The sequence below is a fragment of the Rana temporaria genome, chromosome 5, assembly GCF_905171775.1.
Source record: "Rana temporaria chromosome 5, aRanTem1.1, whole genome shotgun sequence".
In the NCBI taxonomy this organism is placed as follows: Eukaryota; Metazoa; Chordata; class Amphibia; order Anura; family Ranidae; genus Rana; species Rana temporaria.
The window spans coordinates 182,259,911-182,284,621 of NC_053493.1; the positions used below are offsets into that span (position 1 = coordinate 182,259,911).

Genomic DNA, 24,711 nt, shown 5'->3' on the forward strand with positions numbered 1-24,711 from the left:
TTATGTTTAAGAGGGTAGCCTGGGGATCCCTTTGGCTTTTCCTATATTCCCTGGCAGTTATTGTATGCAGTAGGGCCCGAGCGGAACATTTTAATGTATCAGTTGCTGCCTCGACCATAGAGTCTAAAACAAACTTTAATTCTTCCAGAGCCTTGACAAATTTCATAAAATCGATAGACTATGCCCTTGTCGTTTTGGAAGCCGAAGTTAAAGCAGCTGCTGGTTTTCGTGCCCTCTCAGCTGCCTGATAAACACTTTTGAGGCCGGCATCAATCTTGCGATCCAGTAGATCTTCTAGAGACACTTAGGTAGATTCACAAAGAGTTAGGCCGGCTTATCTCCAGATAGGCGGCCTAGGTGTAGATATGCTCCGGCGCGCTTTTGCTCCTTACCCACAGAACAAGATAAGCCTGAAAATAGGCTTTTTCCGACCGACACAACTTTGTTAAGCCGGGTGCATATTTAGGCACGACGCATCTTCCGCTTGCATTGATTTCCTATTTAAATATGCAAATTAGGGAGATACGCCGATTCAGGAATGAAAGTGCACCAGATTTAGCACTACTAATGGGTCCACGGACTCGTAGGAGGGCACGGGAGAGGATATACCGCACACGCATGAACATCTTTGTCATGGGGGAAGCAGAGGTGTATCGCATCTACAGATTCAGCCGTGAAGCCATCCTGGATTTAACCAGAACCCTGCAGGATGACATCACCAGCCCAACACACCGCTCACATGCAGTGCAGCCACTGGTCAAGGTATTAGCAACACTGCATTTCCTGGCCAGTGGATCTTTTCAGCGAACAAGTGGAAATTTGTCTGGGATGTCACAAACCAGCATGAGCAGATGTGTGCACCAGGTTGTCCCCGCAATCCTCAGACGCATGTCCCACCACATCATCAGACCCACCCAGGAGCATCTGCAGCAGAAGGCAATGGAGGATTTCTATAGAATTGACAGATTCCCACGCACTGTGGGGGCCATTGATTGTACACATGTGGCACTACGGCCCCCCCCCCGTGACACAGAACACATATACCGCAATAGGAAGCATTGGCATTCCATCAACGTACAGGTGATAGCCGATGCCCAATGCCTCATATGGCATGTCCGTGCCAAACACCCAGGATCCAGCCATGACAGCTACATATACCGTCAAAGCGACATCCCAACAGATTTTGAACAGAACATGTATGGGGACACCTGGCTGGTTGGTGAGTGACATGGGTGTCAGGTATGACTGCCCCCCCCCCCATGATGCAGACATCACGAGGGGCACATGCATGACTAACATCCTCCTGTCTTTTCCCTTCCAGGTGACTCTGCATATGCACTGGGACCCCATCTCATGACTCCATTCCGGACTCCCCAAACCCCAGGAGAGAGAAGATACAATGAAGCACACGCACGTACCACGGAGTGGTGGAACGCACATTTGGCCTCCTGAAGTCCCGTTTCCGATGCCTGGATAGGTCTGGGGTACCCCGTTGTATGGCCCAAACTTTGTGTGCCAGATTATCGGGGCATGTTGCATTCTGCACAACTTTGCAGTGAGAAAGGGCCTGGAGATTGACATACGTGATGACCTGACCCCCCAACCAGACAATCACCCCCTAACCGAGGGTACCCCGTCTGCTGTGGGAGCCGCAATCAGAAGACGCCTCACAGAAGACATATTTACACGTTAAAAAACACACATTAAACATGGCACAAGTAGAATGCACGCATGCACACCACTGTGGTCGCTAGCACAGACACATCTCATCCTCATCTAATTGGATTAGACCCAAGGACACCGGACGGACTTGGGAGCAGCAACGCCACGCCAAGGCTCCAATTATGTCACTGTACATTTATACCCCTTTCACACGGCCGAGGGTGACACCCCTTTGCCAGCTGGAGTGACACCCCCCCCATTCACACACCAGTCACACTGAAGCAGCACTCCTCACCGTGTGCTTGCATAACTCAAATCCAGCTCATGACCTGAGCAAAAAAAAAAAGGCTTTTATTTTGCCTTTCTTTGGCTTCAGAAACTGAACCCAAGGGGCAAAATTACCAAGCTCAGGGGGGGGGGGGGGTGGAAAGCAGCATGTAATTTTGCAAAGACCAGATGCATGTCTGGTCGTACTTGTACACTCGAGCCTAGCCATTAGGCCGGCCTACAACAGGAAGTTTGGATAAAACATCACTGAGCATGCTCCGTTGAAGTTAGGCCGGGCGTAAGCCACTGCACCACGCTCAGACAATCATTTACATAAGTTGACACCCACTTCCACTTGCACCGACTTAAGCCTCCAACTTTAGGTTTGGCCGGCGCACATTGGAGTGCAAAAGCTTGGTGAATCATCAACTTTGCTCTACAGATTAGGCCGGTGTAGCCTAAACAGGCTAGGCCAACCTAAAGTTAATCCAATCTACGTGAATCTACCTAACTGTATCCTCTGAGGAAAGTGTCTTTCTAATTTCCTGGCAGAGACGACCACCGATGGTGAGGGAACAAATGGCTGTGTGTTTGGGTCAGCTGGGGGGTATAGCCTGCGAGGACGGTTATAGGCGACCAGGCCTTCTACCACCTTCCGTTTTAATGTGGCTAAAAATTTATCAGGTAACCCAGAATTAAAGGGGAAGCTTTGTTCTTCGGATGTATAAAGGAATGACCCGTGACACCCAAAGACTTTTGAAGGATGTGGGGTTCTCCTGTGCTAGCGTCACTAATGACTCTTGGGTCTAGGGTCACCCTATGCCCCTTTTGGGCATAGGGTGACTGATAATTCATGTATTGCAGGAGCTCTGGACATATTACAGGTGATTTTCATGCTGACCCACAACCGGTCAATAAGAGTGTCTACTTCAATGCTTGACCTAGGCTGTTGAGATGCTAACTAAGTCTGCTATTATGGGATGTTAAAGTATCTTGCTGTGATTACATTCTGTGTCCATTGTACTAATTAAATCTGAAAGGTCAGATGTCTCCTTTCAGGGGTAGGGAATTAGCATGTCAATTATGTTTAGTAAATGGATTGAATAAATGAGGCATAGGGAAACAAATCAGAAGACACCACATCCCATAGAAAATGAAACAATTTAGGATAGGGGGATCGGGTAACAAACCCGGGGACTTTAAACGGTGTCAATTAAAGAATATATCAGAGAATAACGATGTAGATAAAAATATGATTTATTCGATGATACAAAATTTTACAGAATTAAGACATGACATTGTTGATCCTTGTGATCATGTGGCGGCTCGAATGAACCAAGCAACGCCCAGACCTGTTACAGATTGCTCGACATGTTTCGCTACAAGCTTCATCAGGAGCATATATACAGGGAAGGCTACAAGGAATAAGCAGAGAACAACATCATCAATGTTTGTATGGATGATTGGCATGTACTAGCAAACAGTACGCAAATTTAAACAATAAATAATCATTAGCAATAGAAAAGGAACAAAATTGAATAAATGATGTCAAGTATTCATGAATATTACAAAGATCACAGAAACCATAATAAAACAGGGTGATCATGAGCAGACTTACCACGCAGAGATCAAAGATCATCAAAGGTCATGTGATGAAAACTAAGCATAAACAGCCATAGTTTAAAAACCAAAATTAAACCTGTAGGTACAGAGCCCCACTGGAACCATTCCATACACACGCCGTCACAGAAATGCTGCAGTATAAAAGAGAGGGAATAGATGAAATTAAATGTATATAGGGTAAATTGTATAAATCCCTAAAATTCCAGACAAATACATGCCTGCACAGATTAAATAAAAATCTATGCAAAGAAAAACTAAACTTGCCAGATGTGGCAAGAGGTAGAAAGAAAAAATATCCTAAAAAATATATATATATATATACCTAATGGGGTTGGTAGGGTCCAGTGAATAAAGCTGGCATCAGCGTATAGATAGATCCAGCACCTGAATGGTTAAGCAACCATTGCTCAAAGGGTGGGACAAAATCCCCAATGTTGAAGACTGGTGAAAAACAAAAAGTTTTTTTTAATATAGATATAATAATAGGTAATGTGATATTAAATTGAAATGAAAAGGAACAGCTGAAAAAATTATTAATAGTTGGTGTGGTGAACAGTTCAAGATAGTAGCACACCACTTACCTCTTCACTGCTGACAGGTTATCTAAAGAGCACGGATAGATCTAAAGACCAAGCAGTCTAGTGACCCTGACAAGGCAGAGCCATTGAATGGATCATGAGTGTGGATCTCTTTATATACCTCCCACAGAGGCGTATGATGACGCCGCTGGGGGTGGGCTGAAATGATGGGCAGTGATAGGTGCTGGACTTCAAGGGGGAGGACAGGGGGGAAGACAGTTGAAATCCCCTGTCATGGATCGCCAGTAACGGCGAGGCATATCACACGCGCGCATGTCAGTGACGGATGGATGACGTCAACGGGCGGCGCTGAGAGTAAGCGCCATCTTGGATCAGGGATGGAAACCTGGCAAAGCGAATGACAAGCTAGAGTGGGTCACTGACAGTCAGTCCGTCGTCACCAGATCGGTGAACGGCGGTGAAGAGAAGTGAACACACTAGTGAGTGAGCGCGGCATGGTGAGGGAGGGCCAGAATGGAAGTGGCCGGGCCACACCAAGGATGTCCCCATCGGAGGCAGATGGGTGGAGCCAAACGATAATGAGCAGCACCGACAAAGGATGCCCAAATGGGATCACATAAATAGCAGGGACCGGACCTATATCCCCACATAATAACGTGCGCCCCTATTGCCCATACAGCACAGAGACAGCAGCATAATGAAACAAGGAAACCAGTGGAGGCAAATACAAATACAGGCATGGCAAGAGCATATATAAATATATAGAATGAAATCTAAAACATGATTGGAGGATAAATAACAAGCCAATACAATGATTGTAGTTATTAGGAGGGCTACGGAGAAAATGTCAATAAAGATTGAAAAATGTATAAATATTACTCCATAACAGAAAAGGGGGGGAGGAGTTGGATCTTAATCAAAAAGTGCTGGTAAATCTGCTCTGTAAATGCATGTAGACATTAAATAATACATTGGATATGAACATGACTGATTTAACAATGAACAAATTTCAATATAGGGGAAAAGACAGAGAAATGAACAATAATAAAAAGATATATAGCAAGACCAAGATTAAACAATGAATGGAATATCTGTTTTTAGAGGAAGGGTTTGAAACTGAACCCCTCATTCAAGCCGGGTGGCTTAAGAGCCGCTAATTGGTGGATCCATTTAGCTTCTTTTTGCAAAAGTATCTTGTCATAATCCCCTCCTCGATCTCCTGGGGGGACATACTCGAGTGCAAAAAAATGCATGCACGTACTGTCAAAGTTATGGAACAATCCCATATGTCTGCTGATGGGAGTTTCCATCTTTTTCTTTCGCACCAGGGCAACATGATCCCTGATGCGGTGGAAAAAGGGCCTCTTCGTCTTGCCGACATAGAATGCACGACAAGAACACTGCATGATATAGACAACACCTATTGATTGGCAGTTGGCCGCAAAATAGGGTTTGTATTTATGTCCGTTCGGAAGTACACATATAGCCGATGCAGATATGTATCTGCAAAATGCACACTTGTGGCATGGGCGTGTACCTAGCAGACTTGCAGGGATGGATGTGCGGCTGGAGTAATGACTCCTGACCAGCTTATCACGAAGCGAACTGGACCTACGAAAGGTAATTTGAGGGTGAGAATCTAGATGTTTGGACACTAACTCATCACCCATGAGCAGGTACCAGTGTCTTTGAAGGATGGTCCTTATTTGTGAAAGGTAATTTGAGGGTGAGAATCTAGATGTTTGGACACTAACTCATCACCCATGAGCAGGTACCAGTGTCTTTGAAGGATGGTCCTTATTTGTGTCCTTATAGGTCCGGTCCCTGCTATTTATGTGATCCCATTTGGGCATCCTTTGTCGGTGCTGCTCATTATCGTTTGGCTCCACCCATCTGCCTCCGATGGGGACATCCTTGGTGTGGCCCGGCCACTTCCATTCTGGCCCTCCCTCACCATGCCGCGCTCACTCACTAGTGTGTTCACTTCTCTTCACCGCCGTTCACCGATCTGGTGACGACGGACTGACTGTCAGTGACCCACTCTAGCTTGTCATTCGCTTTGCCAGGTTTCCATCCCTGATCCAAGATGGCGCTTACTCTCAGCGCCGCCCGTTGACGTCATCCATCCGTCACTGACATGCGCGCGTGTGATATGCCTCGCCGTTACTGGCGATCCATGACAGGGGATTTCAACTGTCTTCCCCCCTGTCCTCCCCCTTGAAGTCCAGCACCTATCACTGCCCATCATTTCAGCCCACCCCCAGCGGCGTCATCATACGCCTCTGTGGGAGGTATATAAAGAGATCCACACTCATGATCCATTCAATGGCTCTGCCTTGTCAGGGTCACTAGACTGCTTGGTCTTTAGATCTATCCGTGCTCTTTAGATAACCTGTCAGCAGTGAAGAGGTAAGTGGTGTGCTACTATCTTGAACTGTTCACCACACCAACTATTAATAATTTTTTCAGCTGTTCCTTTTCATTTCAATTTAATATCACATTACCTATTATTATATCTATATTAAAAAAAACTTTTTGTTTTTCACCAGTCTTCAACATTGGGGATTTTGTCCCACCCTTTGAGCAATGGTTGCTTAACCATTCAGGTGCTGGATCTATCTATACGCTGATGCCAGCTTTATTCACTGGACCCTACCAACCCCATTAGGTATATATATATATATATATTTTTTAGGATATTTTTTCTTTCTACCTCTTGCCACATCTGGCAAGTTTAGTTTTTCTTTGCATAGATTTTTATTTAATCTGTGCAGGCATGTATTTGTCTGGAATTTTAGGGATTTATACAATTTACCCTATATACATTTAATTTCATCTATTCCCTCTCTTTTATACTGCAGCATTTCTGTGACGGCGTGTGTATGGAATGGTTCCAGTGGGGCTCTGTACCTACAGGTTTAATTTTGGTTTTTAAACTATGGCTGTTTATGCTTAGTTTTCATCACATGACCTTTGATGATCTTTGATCTCTGCGTGGTAAGTCTGCTCATGATCACCCTGTTTTATTATGGTTTCTGTGATCTTTGTAATATTCATGAATACTTGACATCATTTATTCAATTTTGTTCCTTTTCTATTGCTAATGATTATTTATTGTTTAAATTTGCGTACTGTTTGCTAGTACATGCCAATCATCCATACAAACATTGATGATGTTGTTCTCTGCTTATTCCTTGTAGCCTTCCCTGTATATATGCTCCTGATGAAGCTTGTAGCGAAACATGTCGAGCAATCTGTAACAGGTCTGGGCGTTGCTTGGTTCATTCGAGCCGCCACATGATCACAAGGATCAACAATGTCATGTCTTAATTCTGTAAAATTTTGTATCATCGAATAAATCATATTTTTATCTACATCGTTATTCTCTGATATATTCTTTAATTGACACCGTTTAAAGTCCCCGGGTTTGTTACCCGATCCCCCTATCCTAAATTGTTTAGTAAATGGATGTGTATTATGAAGTAGGTGAGAACAGCTTGGCGGAGCCATGCTGTCTGGATAATGTTTAGTAATTAGCCCATCTGAAGGTGTATTGAAGCCCCATTGTGTGATGCTGGGGTGGAGAGTTTCATTGTCACTGTAACATGCTTGTACTGTATATAAGAAAGCTAAGAACCATTAAAAGAGTTCATTCATACATTTTGAAACCAGAGAACAGAGCGTATGTCTCGTTTATTCTGGGGAAATCCATATGGATCGTGTCTGATATCCGTTGGAGTGTCAGATAAGCTGTCTTGGGTTGATGAAATGGGAATATCGTAAATGATGGTGACCGTTACAGGATGCATCGCTGGTCTAATTTGAACTGATCCCTGTGTTTATTTGCTGGGCTGGGATTTGGCGGGAACCTCATTTGATGAAGGGGTAGCAAGATCCTGAGACGAAGTTAAAGCGGAGGTCCACCCGTTTTTTTTTTTTGTTTTGTTTTTTTAAACCAGCAGCTACAAATACTGCAGCTGCTGACTTTTAAAAAATGGACACTTACCTGTCCAGCACACCCGCGATGTCAGCAGACGAGGCTGAGCAACCAACGTTCGGTCCTTGGCTGCTTTCACCGCCATCCTCTGTGAGGGAATCAGGCAGTGAAGACTTGCGGCTTCACTGCCCGATTCCCTACTGGCCATGCGCGAGGATCGCGGCGCGCCGTCACTCGTCCCCGCTCTCTTTTGGGAACATTGTTTCCCAGAAGACAGCGGGACGGGTGACGTCACGAGGCTGGACTCTCGTGGGAGTCAGAACCCGGAAGTGGTTCAAATACCTGTCTCACCCCCTCCCCCCTGAAAGGTGCCAAATGTGACACCGGAGGGGGGGAGCGATCCAAAAAGCGGAGGTTCACTTTTTGTGTGAACCTCCGCTGTAACTCATGGATTGAGTCCTTTATTCATTTTTTTACTATTGTCTAAGGATTCCTGCTTCTCCTTTTCCTCATCTCTGGCTGTTTCTAGAAAACAAGATCTACAGACCAATTTTTTAGGAATCATTTCCACAGACCCAGCAAGCTTTGCCTTTGAGGTTGGCGGGATGATGTGGAGAGGGAGGTTTTCCGACTGAATGCAGAGAAGACCTGTGGCTATGAGGTGTGTGGGCTGAAGAAGAGTGTCCTCTATTTGGAGCAGCGTGAGCTTTGGACCTCCTTATCCTGCGCCTCTCTGTGATTTGATTGATACTGCGGGCTGTAAGACAATGAAAAAGACAAAAAAAAAAAAAATCTGTTTTTTCCCTATACAGGATACCCAAGCGCTCTTTTATTTTTAACTTACCTGGCAGTTGCAGCCACTTACCTAGTGGTATGTTGAGGATCTTTTTGTAATACTGGACTGCGGGGAAAGGCTGTCAGAGAGGAAAACCAGCGGGGGTTAACCTTCTTAGTTTCTATTATGCATTTGCATATATATATATATATATATATATATATATATATATATATATATATATATATATATATATATATATATATATATATATATATATATATATATATATATATCTGATCGCAATGACAGAAAAATATATACATATGTATACACATAAACACAAACAAACACACACTGAAATCCATAAGGTTATTATGGATAGATATTTATATAAATACACATATATATTAGGGCTGTGGAAATTAACTATTAATTCATCGATTAATCTTTAATTTTTTTGATCGATCAAAATTATTTTGATTGGTACTCACCTCTCCGCCGGCTTCCGGGCCTTCAGGGAGTTCCGTCAGAGATCCGGTGATGTCACTGACTGTTACACTTCCCTCTATCAACCTGGGATCAACCTGGGATTCTACAACTATCCACTGGGAGCTGTGATAGTTCTTCACGGGACATCTACATGCCAACGGACTGATGTTAACCCCTCCTCATCAAGATTCAGCAGTGGTATCGTACACATTTTTATACCAGTATCATACTTAGCTACATGTTTTTATGACTGCTTTTGCTACCGTTTGGTATTACTCGTACCATTTTTACAGTTTATGTAGCTACATCGATTTTATCTCCAGTGCAATATTTATTTTGTTACCTACTTGAAGACTATCAAAGTTTTAATGCTATTCCCATTGAGCGCTGCCTTTGTGTGTTTTTTGTATCCTGCTATGCATTTTTCCAGTGGTTGGTAGCTGCACTGGGAATCGGCCTGCAAGGAGATCAGCTAAAAGTAGTTGGATCTGTATGTGCGTTATAATAAATCGAAATTAGTCGATTAAAAAAAAAAAAAAAAATTTGATTAATTGAACACAAAAATTTTGATCAGTGATTATATATATATATATATATATATATATATATATATATATATATATATATATATATATATATATATATATATATATATATATATATATATATATATATATATATACACTTACACACACACACACACACACACACACGGTTTGACAAATTTCCTTGGAAACTAGGAGCCAGCTAAAAAAGTTAGGAGCCAGAAAACGCACCCCGTCCCGACGAGCTCGCACGCAGAAGCGAACACATACGTGAACAGCGCCCGCATATGAAAACGGTGTTCAAACCACACATGTGAGGTATTTCCGCGATTGGTAGAGCAAGGGCAATAATTCTAGCCCTCCTCTAACTCAAAACATGCAACCTGTAGATTTTTTTTTAAACGTCGCCTATGAAGATTTTAAAGGGTAAAAGTTTGTCGGCATTCCACGAGCAGACGCAATTTTGAAGCATGACATGTTGGGTATCAATTTACTCGGCGTAACATTATCTTTCATAATATTAAAAAAAATGGGGATAAATTTACTGTTGTCTTATTTTTTTATTAAAAAAAGTGTAATTTTTTTCCAAAAAAGTGCGCTTGTAAGACCGCTGCGCAAATACGGCGTGACAGAAAGTATTGCAACGATCGCCATTTTATTCTCTAGGGTGTTAGGATAAAAAATATATATAATGTTTGGGGGTTCTAATTAGAGGGAAGAAGATGGCAGTGAAAAAATGACATGTTTAACGTGTAATGCTTAACTTGTAATACCAACGGCCACCACCAGATGGCGCCAGCTCAGACATCTGGTGGTAATAACTTGTAATACCAACGGCTCACCACCAGATGGCGCCACCTTCCAAGAAAAGTCGCCAGGACACCATTTCTAGTCACCATGGCGACCGGGATTTGTCGAGCCCTGTATGTATATATATATATATATATATATATATATATATATATATATATATATATATATATATATATATATATATATATATATATATATATATATATATATATATATATATATATATATATATATATATATATATATATATATATATATATATATATCCTCCCGATGGATTATCAACAAAATTTACCTTGGGCTGGGTTCATAACTCAGAATAAGTCTCCCCTAGACTGTAGGAGGTGTTCCTCTGATGAAAGCTGCTGCCATAATAAAGGCACTCAGCAGATGCCATCCTGCATAACCTAAGCCAAAGCAGCTGACACAGCCCGGATCCCCGGGAGGGGGGAGAGACGAGACAGAGACACAGAGAAGGCATAGTAACCCCTCTTTGGACTCAAAGGGGTTGTAAAGGTAAAAAAATGTTTTCCTAAATAGCTTCCTTTACCTTAGTGCAGTACTCCACTTACCTCATCCTTCAATTTTGCTTTTAAATGTCCTTATTTCTTCTGATAAATCCTCACTTCCTGTTGTTCTGTCTGTAACTCCACACAGTAATGTGAGGCTTTTTTCCCTGGTGTGAAGTGTCGTGCTCGACCCCTCCCCTGGAATACAGGAGAGTCAGGACGCTCTCTACGTTGCAGATAGAGAAAAGAGCTGCGTTTTAGTGGGCGTCCTGACTCTCCTGTATTCCAGGGGAGGGGTTGAGCACGACACTCCACACAAGGGAGAAAGCCTCGCGTTACTGTGTGGAGTTAGGCAGAAGAACAGGAAGTGAGCATTTCTCAAAAGAAATAAGGACATTTAAAAGCAAAAATCGAAGGAGAACTGCACTACGGTAAAGGAAGCTTTTTAGGAAAAACATTTAACTTTACAACCCCTTTAAGGCCAGTGCAAACTCCCCGCATTGTACATAGCTGTGAGAGGCAGTGAGCAGGCATAGTAACATGCTAGAATCCCTAGAAGTCAGAAAACTACAAGCATTATAAACTGTGATAGGCAGTCTTTACCTTGGAGCAGTTTATTTCTCAGTCAAAAGATGGAGGAAATACCTGAACTACAGACCCAGAAAAGATCCACAGAAAAATGGGTTCCCAAACTTTTTTGCACCTTTAGCAGCCTAAGTTATGGGACTCCATATACAGGAGAGCATGAACCTGTAATGGTTGTGCCGACATAGTGGCATAGTAAGGGCTGAATCCAGGTGATCCACGATCCTGCAGGTTTGGAGGACAGAATAAAGAATGGTGTATGGGGGGCTGACTCTTTCTTTTATAGAAAAGGGGGGTGAACTAATGCGCAAATCAACCTAACCACGGGCAACTAGGCTAAAGTAAAATAATATAAATAAAAACTAATAAGCAGCAGCCACGACCGATAGTGCTCTCACACTGACAATAGATAAAAAACAAGGGTGGGTGTAATGGCGCTTGCAATAAAATAATTATAAAATATAAAACTGAGATTAAAAATCCTGTTGAATAATTCTCTACAGACAAAAGAAATAGATCCAAATGACTGAAAGGGTCAATCCTGCCACCAGATGTGGGTCTAAATATGTTCCACTCTAAATGTGTCCACGTGTACCACCCAACATTAAGAAAAAAATGTGGGGGATAATGAGAGTGGTGAATAATAAATACCTAATAAGGTAAACATATGTGCCAATGGTCTGCACAATGTTGAAAAAACACCACCATATATATAATGCCAAATAATAAATAATTAAATACAATATGGGTACGTGGTAATCACTATAGTGCTATATCCATTAAGGGTGCATAATGCAAAATCCAGTAAAAAAAAATGGTGAAAGAATGTCCACAAAATAAATATAAAAGTCGATGCAAATTCCTAAAATAAATAAATGACATGCACAGATGAGCATAAAAATAATAAATGAATGACATGCACAGGTGGGCATGAAAAAAGTGAAGTGAAAAAAATGTCCCAAATGATCCACCCAGGGATCAAACGAAATTCCAGTGAAGTGATTAACGTGTCCAGTGCACAAACAATGAAAATAATATTAGATTGCTCAAAAATGATCAAATAATAGTTTTTAAGTGCAGAAGTGCTCCAAAAAAATCCATGAATCAGAAACTTCAGTGCTTGATGCTGAAACGTGCATGCGTGCTTGTAAAATCCCACCGTCAGGCTTCCCACAGTGTCCAGCCCCTTACCTTAAGGAAGGCTTGTATTAAAGCCTTATGTGTACTGCTCCCACAGCCAGCCTCCTGCTGATCCAATCCCATACACCACGGCTCATAGGGAAAATGATGTTACTCAAATAAAGCATACAGGAAGGGAAGCCTCCATAGCGTAAAATCATTAGGATTTATTGAAATAAAAAACAAATATGCACTCACAGACAGCAAACGAACATCGGCGTGTATAACCATGTGTCTCCGCTCTGCAGCCGCGAGCGGATGACGTCACCAGCAGCTCTCCACGTCCTCACGCGTATCGTGACAGCCCAACGTCACTTAATCATAGGATGGAGAGCGGCTGGTACGGAGGTGACTTAAAGCGGGGGTTCACCCTTAGAGGGCACTTTTCCCCCTTCGCTTCCTGCTCGTTATTACTAGGGGAATCGGCAATTTATTTTAAAATAGGTGCAGTACTTACCCGTTTACGAGACGCATCCTCTCCGTCGCTTCCGGGTATGGGCTTCGGGAATGGGCGGTCCTTCTTGATTGACAGGTTTCCGAGAGGCTTCCGACGGTCGCATCCATCGCGTCACGATTTTCCGAAAGAAGCCGAACGTCGGTGCGCAGGCGCAGTATAGAGCCGCACCGACGTTCGGCTTCTTTCGGCTACGAGTGACGCGATGGATGCGACCGTCGGAAGCCTCTCGGAAGAATGTCAATCAAGAAGGAACGCCCGCTCCCGAAGACCCATACCCGGAAGCGACGGAAGAAGATACAGCTCGAAAACGGGTAAGTACTGCACCTATTTTAATATAAATAGCCGATTCCCCTAGACCGAACGAGCAGGAAGCTAAGGGGAGATTTTTTTTTTTTTTTTAAATGGGTGAACTCCCGCTTTAAGTAGTGCCGTAGCGGCAACAAGATATAAAAAAATCGGCAACATTTATCTATGTTAAAAATACCGCTGATGGTACATAATAAAAAGCAAATGCTCTAAAGCCCATTTAACACAGAAATAATATATAAATACATATATATGTGAGACTAGCAATCGGACTAACTCCCTCCAGTGGTGATAAATAAGTATTTCAGAATATAATTCTCACATAACAGGTCTGACACTACCCCTGCTGGATAGCTGGGGGTAAAACACAGAAAAAAGAGAGAAATAACCTGTATATATTAAAAAAGAAGATGTATGCTGGAGCAAACAGATCCAGATAGATAGTGTGATATCAAATTTTAAAGACTTCCCTAATGTAGAGGGGGAATTGATAATAATCAATCAATCGAAAAGACCAACGCATTAATTTGAGGATGCAAGATAATTAGCCATAATGGTAGAGGACAATAGATAACTCAGTAACAAGCCTTCAGAATAATGAAAGATTATGTAACCGCATAAATTAAGGAGTATACAGTAATAATAAAATTACTAGTAACCTAAAATATTAAAATAATGGTATAATAAAAAGGGAGAGTAGGATAAAAGGTTAAAAGTTGGATATAAAACAGTTAAGATCAAACTCAACGTTGTGCCCATGTGGCGTTAAAGTGCACAATTCGTGTATCCAACGGGATTCCGCCTGGCTAATTTTTTGCACTTTATTATCTCCTCTCCAATGTGGTTTGTATTTCTCTATGCCCCATACCATTAGTGAGGAGGGGTCTTTGTTGTGGTAACGTTCATAATGGCGGGACAGGCTATGTTTCGGGAACCCATTTTTGATGTTTTGTGTATGCTCACGTAATCTTTTCCGAAGTTTCCTTTTTGTTCTACCCACATACTGGATTTTGCATGGGCATTCTAGAAGGTAAACAACCCCTTCGGTCTCACAGGAAATAAACTCTTCAATTTTGTATTCCTTGCCTGTGACACTGGATTTAAAATTTTCTTTTTTCTTTTTGCTCTCTTTAGTGTGTTTGCATGTATAGCATTTTTTACATGGATAGTAACCTTTTTCATTGAAGAACGAGAAACTTTTTTTCTCAGGAGGAACCAGTACATTTTTGGCAATCATGTCCCTTAAGGTGGGAGCCCTCCTGTATGTGAACATCGTTTTTTCTGGTAATATCAATGATAAATGTCGGTCAGCTTTCACAATGTGCCAATATTTCTTGCAAATCGCTTCTATTTGCTTGTGTTGCACACTATAGTCCATTATAAGTGGTACTTTCCCAGCAAAGGAATTGTTCCTAGTGGAGTCCTGGATAAGCGTGTCTCTGTCCAATGCAACAACGTCTTTAATTTTTTTCTCAATAAAGTCCTGTTTGTAGCCCTTTTCTACAAATCTTTTATAGAGTTGTAATTGGTCCTGTGGGTTGCTTGGGGGCGGAGTAACCAACCATATGTATGCTGCTATGGTCAGGCACCAGGAAAAATTGTTACAAATTTGACTGGCTATTTCAGTAAAGCAATGAAAGGGGTTACCAATTCTACCTACCTACCCACGTGGGTAGGTACCGGAGCATGATGGGACTGTGAGGCCTATATAAGTCGGATGCAAACCGCGCTCCCGTCATTACAGAGAGAAGAGCCGTCGGGTCAACATCGGAAGAAGGGAGAAGAAGAGAAGAGAAGAAGATGACGTCACAGAAGAGCCGGGCTGGCCGCCTGCTAGTAACTGAGCTAACACACAAAGATAGCAGCGGCCAGCTTAGTGATGGGAAGTTCGGCTCTTTTAAATGAATCGGTTCATTTCGATTCACTCACTAAAATGAACCGATTCAATGAATCGGTTCTTCGGTTCACTTGCTGAGTCTACTGACAAGCAAGTGAACCAAAGCTCTGATTCAACATTTTTAAATGATAAGAATCATAAGAACGATTCTTCACAGAAGGTTGGCAGGTTCTGGGGACATTTACTTGTATTTAGTTCCTTGCTTAGAGCACAAGCACAATCCGATTGTGTCCACAATTTGTCAGATTAGACAGCAACATCAATTTTGGCGACACACAAAAAGCTGTGTAAATGAAAAGTGTGTTTTTGTGCAGTTAACATTGCTAGCCATCATATTTTTTTGTAGTCTTCACAGCGCATGCCCAGGAAATATTATCAGATTTTACTAGCGTGGGCGTGGAAAGTACCCACGGTAGTAAAATCCAATCGTTAGGCTCCTTTCACACTTGTGCGACTTTAAAGTTGTGCAATTTTCTCCATCATTTTTACCTAGACTTTGATGCGATTTTGATGCGACTTGAAGCAATACCTATGTAATCATGAGGTTTCTGCCTCAAGTCGCATCAAAATCGGACCAAAGTAGTGCAGCGACTACTTTGAAGTCGCTGCGACTTGAAGACACACGGATATGGACGGTACTCATTGGAAATAATGGGGTACCACTTGTCATGCGACTTTGTAGTCCCAAGTTGCACAAGTATGAAAGGGGCATCATTATGCACTGTAAAGACTACGGACAAATCTGATGGCTAGCCATTTTAACTTTGAAGTTGGTCCATCAGAATGCAGGTCGCATGCACAAAAAAAAACAGCTTTTTCTTTACACAGCAGTTTGTGCGTCGCCGTAATTGGCAATATTGGCTGACCCTATAGATTGCTTGATCTGACGGAACACCTGCTACCCTGGTTACTGAGCACAATCCTATACTCATACGATCATAAAACAGACCCCAGATGCAATAAAGAGAACCTGTCACTTCAACAAACTATCACATAGGGGGCGGGGCTTGTTAAGTGAAAAAACAAAATAAAACCATCCCCACCGACCCCGATATCTGCATGTGAATAAACGTGCGTAGGGCGTGCATGTGTACATAAACGATAATTGCTTCACACGTTAGGTGTCCCCACAAAAGTCAGAGAGACTGCAAATAATTCTAGAAATACAATTCATGGTTAATGAATGTCCTGTACTAGCTGTTATAACTACCTATATAGTCTGTACAGTGTACTGCCGCTACCTGATCATTGATTCAGTGTATTGTTCTACTGGTGGAGACTCATGGTTCTTTCAGTGTACTGGATTCTAACAGCTCATGTGGTTCCTTAACTCAGTAACTCGTTTGATTCTTTAACTCAGTAACTCATATGGTTCTTTTACTCAGTGTACTGTGTACTCTTTATTTGTATCCAGCTCCTGAGTGTCTCTGTGCCTTGAGCACGCTGATTGGTTGCAGGGAGGGGCCGAGCTCTCTCACTCTAGGATCATATTACCAGGCCTGCTCTGCTATGTATTGAGTGCACAGAGAACCATTCCAAACGATTCAGTTCACTCAGATGAATCGATTCACTCAGTTCACTGAAAAGAACGATTCAAAAGAACGATTCGTTCATGAACTGGACATCATTACGGCCTGAAGGAGAAAGCACCGGAGAGCGGGAGAAGAACCGGGGTGCGCCGAGTCAACAGCGGAGAGCGGCGAAGATAGGAGAAGCCCCCCGGAGAGCGGAGAAGCCCCCCCGGAGAGCAGAAGACCCCCCCGGAGAGCGGAAGAAGAAGCCCCCCTGCTAAAAGAGCTAAAGAAGACAGGGGGGGGGGGGGCGGAGCAGACTAATAAAATTATTTTAAGACCTGTGTCGTGTGTTTATTATCCATTCACTTAGGGTGGGGGGCCGGTATCTGGGGGCCCCCTTATTTGAGGGGGCTCCCAGATTCCGATAAGCCCCCCGGCCGCAGACCCCGACAACCAACGGCCAGGGTTGTCGGGAAGAGGCCCTGTCCTTATCAACATGGGGACAGGGTGCTCTGGGGTGGGGGGGCCCCGCAGTGCGCCCCCCTGCCCCAGAGCACCCAATCCCCCCCATGTTGAGGGCATGCGGCCTGGTACGGCTCAGGAGGGGGGCCGCTCGCTCGTCCCCACTCATTTCCTGGCCAGCCTGATAGCGTGCTTTGGATACGGGTCTGGTATGGATTGTAGGGGGACCCCCTATGTCGGTTTTTCGGCGTAGGGGGGGGTCTCCTTACAACCCATACCAGACCTAAGGGCCTGGTATGCTCCTGGGGGGGGGGGGAACCCATGTCGGTTTTTTATTTAAAAATTGGCATGGAGTTCTCCCTTTCAGGAATGCATACCAAACGCCGGCTAGAATTGGCGGGAATCCAAGTCGGATCTCCCGTCGCTTCTATGACAGCTTTGTCTCCATCGCGGCAAGCCAGCTCGGCGCTAGCTCCCGCGATGGGGCTCGTAGGTGGTCAATCTCGCCGAGAAAGGGAGCGAGATTGACACAATATCGCGGTCACCTACTGTATCCTTCTAACAAAAACCTATGCAAATGGTGAGTGGCTGTGGGACTAGACATGTGCACACTGAAATATTTCGTTTCGGAATTTTTATTTTGTCCAAATTTTATATTTATTTTTATTTAGTTACTTCCGAAATTCGTTCTTATTTATTTTGTTTCGTTAAAAAATGCATTCGTCCGAAAATCCAAATTAATTAAAGGTCGAATCTGTCATTGAAGGCTTATGGTGTCCATCAAATGTTCTAAGAATATTCGACGTAGCAGCTAAACTGTACGATGCCGCAAACGTACATTTCCGGTCGAATGCTCCGCCCACAAGCTATAGTAGAATTCTAATGTTGTATGACTAGTAATAATTATATTAAGTATTATTACTAGTCAACCAACATTATAATTCTTCTATAGCCTATGGGTGGACCATTTGACCATAAATGTCCACTTGTGGCGATCGTATGTTTTTAGCCGCTTCGTCAAATCTTCATGTCTCTATAATGTTGAATCCTTTCTCTCCATGTCGAATACTCTTGGACTAATAGACCGCAGGTTCGATAGACACAGATTGCCATTGTCACCGTCATATCAAATCTTCTATCCATATCGAACTGTTGTCGCAACAAAACGAAAAGAAATCACTTTTTATGGCGGATCCTTCGGATTTCGTTATCGTTTGTTAAAAAGAAAGCGAAAATCCACGAAATTCGGACGAAAATGCATTCAGACAAAAATGAATGCACATGTCTACTGTAAAGCCTGTGCCAGGTATCTAGAAGCGCAGCTGAAGAACATGGACTTGGCTGGGCATCTCTGAAGGGGTAAGCTCACAATAAGTGATGAGTGATAGAAGCTTTCTTGTATATATTATGCTGCCACATCCAAATAAAGTGTACAACCATAGAAAAAAAACAAAACATGGGTTTACTGGGAATGAAAGGGAACGCAACAATAATTAATAAAATGTAAAATTTATTACAACCATACTAAAACAGCTGGTATCTTGTAACAGCAAAAAATCACATAGAATATATAAATACAATACAAATCAGCGATATATATGTAATTTTTGCTGTTACAAAATATAAGCTGTTTTATTATGGTTGTAATAAATATTACATTTTATTAATGTTTTATTTTTTGTACATTTAGAGTTTTCTGCTGAATTCTCATGTGTCCTGAGGAGGCTAATAAGAGAAATGTGTTGACTCACTTTTGTCAGCTTCTAGGTTTTATTGCCAAAGCTTAATTAAACAAGCTATGGTTAGAAACTGATTGGCTACCATACCTAGGTGTTCCAGATTCTGAGTTCACCGGTTTTAGAAAATCTACCCCAGGTGGACTCTAGGCCATCAAAACTTAAAGGGTCACTAAAGGAAAAAAAAAAAAAATTGCTGAAATTACTGTTTACAGGGTATAGAGACATAATAGTTAACTGATTCCTTTTAAAAACGATTAAGAAGCAATCATATAATGTACCTGTAGTTTTTTAGTTTTGTTTTTGCATTTAGTTTCGTTTTAGCATGTTATGCTGTATCTGTGCTGGACAGTGCCATAGAGCAGTATAGGTTTGAAAAACTAAACTAAAGTCTCCCAGTACTGTGGTGATCAGGAAACAGACAACCAGGAAGTGTCCAAAACAGAGGAGAATTACAGCAACATCAGAGCAAAAACGAACAATGAGGACATGAAACCAGGACTGCAGTAAGGTAAAGGAAGCTATTTAGCTAAAAAAAAAAAAATCCTTTAGTGACCCTTTAAGCAAAATGTACCCACAGCACCAAATAAGGGAGAGACTGTAATTATTCAAGTCAATGCTCGCCCCAAAGTGAAGTCATCACATTATAAAACCAGTGGTTGCTTTACTATTCTGTCTACTACAGTGAAGCCCCCTCCATATTTCTACTTGGACAGTATTTTACAATGTAGGTGAGGGAAAAGAATGGGGAATAGAGGGCATACGTTTATGGCTGCTAGAAAGAGGGACGTGATGTCTTATGTGATGGTTTTATTTATATATATTATATAGTCTGGGGGGGGACAAGTCATGCACTCTAAATTTTGCTGCCTGGTAGGAAACATAAGACCCATTCTGTCTCACTTTGTATCCATCTGTCTTCTCACTTCCTTTCCCCCCTCTCCTAGGCCTTTTTAAAGGAATTTGGGGGCCCCAAGCAAAATGGACATGGAGGCCCCTCCCAACCCAACCCCCCCCCCCCCCCCGCACGCATGTACGCAAAGCCTACAGGAACCACAGCATAGCCATACAGTTTAAGTTCACCCACACCCCTGTGTTCTTCTTACTCCTTCCCCCCTCCCTATGTTCTTACTTTATTTGGGTACAACATCGCACAACCACACTATTGTCAGACAGTTAAAGTAACGCAGCGCAGTATCGCAAAAAATGGCCTGGTCATAAGGGGGGTAAAAGTCAAGACTAAAAGGGCATTACATGTATTTTGCGATTTGACACATGACATTCAGTCATTCTTTTACTCACTTTTAGACAATTATTTTGGTGCTCTGGTGAGGGGAGGGGCTCCCATGCAGGAGCAATGGAGTGGAGATGGATGGATCAGATGGATGAATCTTCTCAATAAGTCCTTTTCTTCCTGTATTCATGGCGCTGCTCTGCAGACTGCACAAGGTGGAGAAGATGGAGGAGGTGGGTGGAGCCAAACACTCAGGGGTGGAGGCCTGCAGTCAGTCAGTGTGGACAAGATAAAGGGAGGAGGTGCCGGTGGGTGGGGCCAACACAGTCAGGGGCAGGGGGAGCCCCCCCCCCCCCAAAAAAAATTATGATTGATACTTTATTTTTTGAGGGGGTGCCAACAGCGGTAGTTGAGGGGGGTGGTAGCAGTGGTACTTGAGGGGGGTGGCAGCTGTGATGTTTAAGGGGGGTGGCAGCGGTGTTACTTGAGGGGGATGTGGCAGTGGTGGTACTTGAGGGGGGTGGCTGCGGTGGCAGTGGTGGTGCCATCCTCTCCCACCACCACCTGTGCCTCTTACTGATCCCATCCGCCACCACTGATCTCATCCCTATCCCCCCCCCCCATCACCTCTGTTGTATAAGTAATGGGGAGATAGGGATGAGATCAGTGGTGGGGGATGGGATCAGTAAGAGGCACAGGTGGTGGTGGGAGAGGATGGCACCACCACTGCCACCGCAGCCACCCCCCTCAAGTACCACCACTGCCACCTCCCTCAAGTACCACCACAGCCACCCCCTCAAGTACCACCACAGCCACACCCCTCAAGTACTACCACAGCAACACCCCCCCCCCCCCCCAAGTACCACCACAGCCACCCCCCTCAAGTACCACCACTGCCACCTCCCTCAAGTACCACCACAGCCACCTCCCTCAAGTACCACCACAGCCACACCCCTCAAGTACCACCACAGCCACACCCCTCAAGTACCACCACAGCCACACCCCTCAAGTACTACCGCTGCCACCCCCCCTCAAGTACCACCACAGCAACACCCCTCAAGTACCACAACTGCTGCCTTCCCTCAAGTACCACCACAGCCACCCCCCAAGTACCACCACAGCCATCCCCCTTCAAGTACCACTACAGCCACCCCCCCTTCAAGTACAAGTGGTGGTACTTGAGGGGGGGTGGTAGTGGTGGTACTTGAGGGGGTGGCTGTGGTGGTAGTATTGATGCCATCCTCTCTGTTGTAGAAGTAATGGGGGCATAGGGATGAGATCAGTGGTGGGGGGGGGGGGGGATGGGATCAGTAAGAGGCACAGGTGGTGGAGGGAGAGGATGGCACCACCACTGCCACCGCAGACACGCCTCTCAAGTACTGTTGTAGAAGTAATGAGGGGGATAGGGATGATGAGATGAGAAGATCAGTGGTGGGGCCGTGGGGGGACAGGATGAGTGAGAGGCACACAGGTGGCGGTTGGCATCGATTGCTGAGCTGAGGCTGAGCTCTGTCACTTCTTGATTGACTTACTGTCAATCAATCGATTCCGGGGCCCGGGAATACCGATCTGTTCCGCCACCTTCGGTCAGGTCAGAGTCTGACTGAGTCACCCTCACTTTGCGTGCCAGCAGCCAGTCCTTCTCCCGCCAGGATGCCTTGCCTCATGCCTGGGTAGACGCTCCTCCCCCTTCTCTCATTTGGTGAAACTGGTGTTGCCTTGCCTCTGTGTGTGCCTCAGCTCAGCCTGCTCTGCATTCCTCACCTCCGGGGCCAAACTCCACACAGCGCCGCACCAGTGACAGTCATGACATGTGGGCCATTCACACAGGTGGCGGTCGGGCACCTCTCATGGACGGGTGGCGGGGGCCCCCCGGACTTGGCAGAATTACAGGGCCCAGTCGCAACTGCGACTGTTGCGACCCTGAAAATTCCGCCACTGCTTCAGTCCACTGTCCAGCTCCTGTCACCATCACGTTGGACTCGGCTCTGAAACTCAGGTCCGACATGACTCTGTGATGTCACTCGTTGCTAGACGCCAAGCGGCCCAGGCGTTAGCAACGAGTGCAGGGAAGAGGCTCCACCCACGTCCTCCGTAACTAGTGACGAGTCTCTCTCTCTCTCTGCGCCGCTGATCAGGTGATGTGAGAGAGACACTCGGGCAGCGGCAGCAAGCGAGTGTGACACGATTGTTAGTGCAATTGTTTTTGGGGGGGGGGGGGGGCAACTGACAGGAGGAAAGAAGAGGAGCTCGGCCCTGGTACAGCCTTGGAAAGGGGAAGTTGGGGGCCCCAGGTCAGCTCGGGGCCCCAAAAAATTGTTTGCTTTGCCTGTCCTGTAGCGAAGGGTCTGCTCCTCTTGCTAACCCACAATGTTCAAACTTCTATACATTTCAAAACCATAGAAATAGAGAATAATTAAATTTTTTCACTGCCAAATAAACAATGAGAGACTACACAATCCCCTTTCAGGAAAAAGAAAACTCCACTGTATGTGCATGCATTGCAGCTTGCATGGTATCACATGTGTAGGTGTGAATTGATTCATATAGTTTCCCTTTAAAAATATAATATTTAACTGCAAAGCATTAGAGGTTAATCAGCCATATAGAAACAAATAGGGCTTATACATAAAAATGCATTTTCGTGCAGTAATATTCATGTGTTTTACTGTAGGAAAATGGACACGTGTGAATATATCTTTAATTTTACAGGGAAAACCCACCAATGTGCCTACCTTCTTATAAAATGTGTACAAAAAGGCAATGAATGAAAAAATAGGCACAACGTGCCTAAAAATAAATACAAATACATATTTTCTTAACGTCATCAGGGGAAGAGGCCCTGGTAGTTCTTTTAAAATGTAGATAATCTATGCAGTTCTCACCATCTAAAAGTGGACAACAACATCAATACTATAGTTTTGCAATTGAAACATCCTTCAGCCAAATGAAATAAAAAATATCAAGGGGTTATACAGAATATATAGGTTACTATAGGGAGCACAATGATTTCTCCATATTCTACAAACATAATGCAAGCTACAAATGGTAACAATAACATGTGTATCATACATTCAACTCCACAATTCAATGTCTCAAACTTATATATACATAGACTTTTGCAAATGCATGCCCCCTAATTAAATGATGCATTTGAAGCTACTTACATACATATTAATCAATAGATAGGGATGGGAATGACAAGGGAGGAGGGGTGCAATAATATAGTAAATAGGTGAGAGTGGGAGGAGAATGCCCAAGAGAAGGTGGAGGCAGGTGATAGGGGCTAAAAAACAATTCAGTAGAAAAATGTACACATGATTATTAACATATTTTCCTACCAAGCATCAGGGCAGACCCGAGAGCTTCTTCGTGTCCCAGGAGAGCTTGCTTGCACCTAGTCTGCTGCAGTCAAAAGCTGCCTGGACAAAGAACCTCAGCTGCGCTCAGCATTGAGATGATCCATCCACTAAGATTAGTTCCTGTTTTTCTTGTTTGTTTTTTTATATCATTCTTCCCCTCCTCTTTTAAATGTTATTTTATCATCTGGCCATTCTAGAAACAAAGGATAACCTCAGCTCTTCCTTCCATGTGCAGATCATTTTCCTGCTATTTGAGACTCTCCAACCTGAGTGCATACAAAAGGCCTTCCTCCTAAGGCTGCCAGCAGACTGTGCTGTGTAAAAGCTGGACTGGATCTTGAAAAGACCAGCTGACATATAAGTTAGTCAAAAGGAGCCACAGGGCAGCCACTGCTTTGCGGTCTTGTTAACTTATCTTAGGCTGCATTCACACCTAAGCGACAGCCGCGTACGCGTGTAGCGGCAGATTTGCCGCGATTACAAATGTTTCTTTTTTTTTTTTTTTTTTTTCTAAAGTATTCCCATTGCTGTCTATGGGAAAACGCGCCTGTCGCGTGAAAAAAAGGGTCCGGGACTTTTTTCAGGCGACAGGCGTTGCGCGTCTATGAGATGTGAACCATCTCCATAGACGGCAATGGGAATTCTCCCCTCTAGCGACAGAAGCGTCCCGCGTCGGGCGTTTTGTCGCTTAGGTGTGAATGCAGCCTTAGTGTTCTGCGAGTGCTTTTCATCTAAGAAATGTTTATATCTAAAACAAAGATGACATATGTAGTATATAGTAAACAGAGATATAAAATAATACTTTAAAACATATACA

At 43.7% G+C, this 24,711-nt stretch overlaps 1 protein-coding gene across 1 annotated transcript in view; it reads right to left on the reverse strand.

The window, feature by feature from the left end:
* MSANTD3 (Myb/SANT DNA binding domain containing 3) overlaps window positions 1–24,220 on the reverse strand; it is a 1,065,404-nt gene extending 1,041,184 nt beyond the window's left edge. The window contains exon 1 of the mRNA XM_040353437.1: window positions 23,874–24,220. The gene's annotated coding sequence lies outside the window, so the exon portion shown is untranslated. The remainder of the gene's footprint in view (window positions 1–23,873) is intronic.
* Between the last annotated feature and the right edge of the window lie 491 nt (window positions 24,221–24,711).